Genomic DNA, 3,519 nt, shown 5'->3' on the forward strand with positions numbered 1-3,519 from the left:
CTAGAATCCTCCTTTTACAACTTGGTGTTTGTGAACCAATAGAGGCATCACACTTGAGGTGCCCAAGCTTTCAAAGCTCAAAAAATCTACCCTACTCAAGAGGTAAGCATCCTAACTAAGTTATATATTATATAGCTTCAAATGTATGCTAGCTAGGGTGAATGCTTTGGAAAAATAAAATGCATGTATAATTAGAGAAAACTTGGATCCAAAGTATTTAGGGTTGCATGTGCACTTAGGAAGTGTTATAGTGCTCAAAACCCAACAGTGGTATCAAAGCCTAGGATTGTTTTCTATTATATTTGATCCATGCTAGTTTTTCAAAGTAAAAAAAAAATTGTTTTTCTGCACTCTGACGAGTGAACTCGTAGAGTCCATGAACAGAATCGACGCGTCCACTCAGTAATGAGTCAACTCGCCGAGTCCGGTTCATGTACTCGACGAGTTGATGGCCCAGTGTGCAGAATTCCAAGTTTCTTGATCGACTTTGGATTAGGAACACTACCTCAAACTGTTTTTGGTCATTTGAAATATTTTTTTTGATATGGTAGTGCTTGTACTAATCCAAACACAAGATAATTGTCAAATTTTGAAATAATTATGTTTTATATGATAAACCAAATTGTTTGCAAATTGTTGGTTTGATATTGTCTTGATTATGAGTTTAATTAGATCATATATGAATTATGTGATAATTTAGTTGTTAGAAATATGATCTTAATTGTGTTTTAATGGCCTTCATAACTTGTCCTCAAGTTATGGAAAATGAAATGTCACTTCATTAAAAAAAACATATTAAACTAATAGGTTATGAATGTGAAGAGTTTTGACAAGTTTCAAAACTTGCCCTCAAGTTTTGAAATTTGCAAAGTCTCATTAAATGAAACTTTAATTCCAATCCCTAGACTTTTAAAAGTTAAAATTCAACCCTTATACTTTATAATATTACAAGTTTAATAATATATATATATGTATGTATAAGAGTAAGTTAGTCTTACCGTTAGTAGGCCTCATTCACAAAGCTGGTATGTAAGGGGGTATAAGGTTACTGCCTATAAAATTATGGTTTAATGGGTGTCCACTCTCACCCACCGCTTCCTTGACTAGTGGAGGGTCGTTAGCCGAACGGGTAGGATAGGACACTAATTCTCCATCATTAAAAGTATAATGATAAAAATAAAGTAACTGACCTTTTATTATAATTCTCAATCTTAGTTACTTTAGGAAAAAGTAAAATGGTACTAATCCATGAAATTACATTGTGCATCTTGTTAAGTCGTTAGTGGAGCATGTGTGGTTAACCGGCACACTAATCTGGGACTGACAATGTGTGGCAAAGGGTAGACTTGTGTTAATCATAGATCAATGGAGCGTGTGTGGTTAACCGGCACATTGATTAGGTGATTTGTAAAATTGGGTGTACCAAGTTAATTTGCATGGTTATTTACACCTTGTTTGTGATCCTCGGCATCCCAGTCACAAACTTGAAGGGCGCAATCGAGATTTAAACATGCCATTGAAAAGTGCAATAAATCACAAAGATCTAGGAATTTCAAACCAATTAAAACTTAGTAAACTCTTTCGTTTTTCATGGTGGAAATTGGTAAATCGTCATTTACCTACCTTCAAATCTTTTATAATTGGATTACGGCATCCCTCTTCGCAATTGTAGAATATTGTGTTGGATCCTAACCTTAATATTTCATATTGGGTGTCATATTGAGGATAATCATCTAATCTAAACTTTGTTCTTCTTCTTTCAGATGTCTACCCAAAACAATGCTCCAACACCAATTCCTTCAGGCTCTTTCTCCCTAATGAACATATGTGGGAGGGTCAATTTTTATGGCTCGAATTTCAATGACTGGATTCGTAACATCAGAATGGCTATTCGTTATGAGGACAAAGAATATGTCCTTGATAAAGAGCTTAAGGAGATTGATGTCACCACTGCTACTCCTGAACAAATCGTTGAACACACTACTCATGAGAGGGATGCGACAAAGGTGTCGTGTCTAATGATTGCTACCATGATTGCTAAGCTGCAGAAGTCCTATGAGGACTACTATCGCTATGAAATGTATCATGATTTGATGGAAAGATACCATCAAAGTGCTCGGCAGGAGAGGTATGAGATCATTGCCTCCATGATCACAACCAAAATGAAGGATGGTGAACCCATCACGGCCCACTTGCAAAAGATACAGAGATTCGTGGACCTCTTGCTCAAATTGAATGTCAATTTTGATGAAGAGTTGGCCATAGATATTATCCTACACTCTTTGCCTTCTTATTATGATAAGTTTCGTATGACCTATCATATGAATAAGGAGGAGGTCACTCTTAGCAAGCTTCAAGGGCTTTTAAGGACTGCAGAAAGCAACCTTAAAGGCAAGTCGGTTGTGTCTACTCCTACTACTACTTCTGCCCCTGTTCTGGCAATCGGGAATGGGAAGGGAAAGAAGAGAAAGGCTCCCTCAAAGAGCCGCAAGGGAAAGTCTCTTGATGGATCCTCTTCAAGTGGAACCAAAGCTCGTTCAGCTAATCACTCTTCCAATCCTAAGGAAGCAGAGTGCTTCCACTGCCATGAAAAGGAGCACTGGAAACGAAGTTGCCCCAAGTACCTGCAGGACATAAGGGATGGCAAGATCAAGCTTTCCTTTGCATGTATTTACACTATTCAATCTAATAATTTATCACATGCTAATTCTTGGGTCCTTGATACAGGTTGTGGTATTCACATTTGTTCTTATTTGCAGGGACTAAAAAGAAGTAGGGATGTGGAGCACGAGAAGATAAACTTAATCATGGGAAATAGGAAAGTGTCGCCTGTGACCAAGATTGGAGTTTATTCTTTATTCCTAAGTAATAAATTAAATTTAGATTTGAATAATTGTTGTTACTCAGCCGATATAGCGAGAAATATTATTTCCTTTCATAGTTTGTACAAACAAGGTTTTACCTTTTCTTTTAATAATGAAAATGGTGGTATTTATGGTTATTGTAATGGTGTATTTTATTTTGAAGCATTACCTTGCAATGGTGTATATGAAACTGTGAATGTTGTAGATAACCTAGGAAATAATGTGTTACACATTGATTCTTCCAATGATTTGGATAAAGCATGCTTGTGGCATTGTCGTCTTGGACATGTCAACAAGAAGCGCATAGCCCAACTCCAAAACGATGGAGTTTTGGAGTCATTCGCTTTGAAGTCGGATGACACTTGCGAATCTTGTTTACTTGGAAAGATGACCAAGTCACCCTTCACCGGTACTTGTGAAAGGGGTGAAGGTTTGTTGGACCTTATATGCACAGATGTGTGTGGACCATTCAGAACCGCCACAAGGGATGCAAACCGCTTCCATGTGACTTTTACTGATGATTATAGTAGATATGGGTATGTCTACTTAATCAAGCATAAGTCAGAAACCTTTGAAAAGTTCAAAGAGTTTAAGCAGGAAGTGGAGAATTAATTGGGCAGGAAGATAAAGGTACTGCGATCCGATCGAGGAGGAG

The sequence above is a fragment of the Lactuca virosa genome, chromosome 9 (genome assembly GCF_052849685.1).
Source record: "Lactuca virosa cultivar CGN04683 chromosome 9, Lactuca_virosa_CGN04683_v6, whole genome shotgun sequence".
Taxonomy (NCBI): domain Eukaryota; kingdom Viridiplantae; phylum Streptophyta; class Magnoliopsida; order Asterales; family Asteraceae; genus Lactuca; species Lactuca virosa.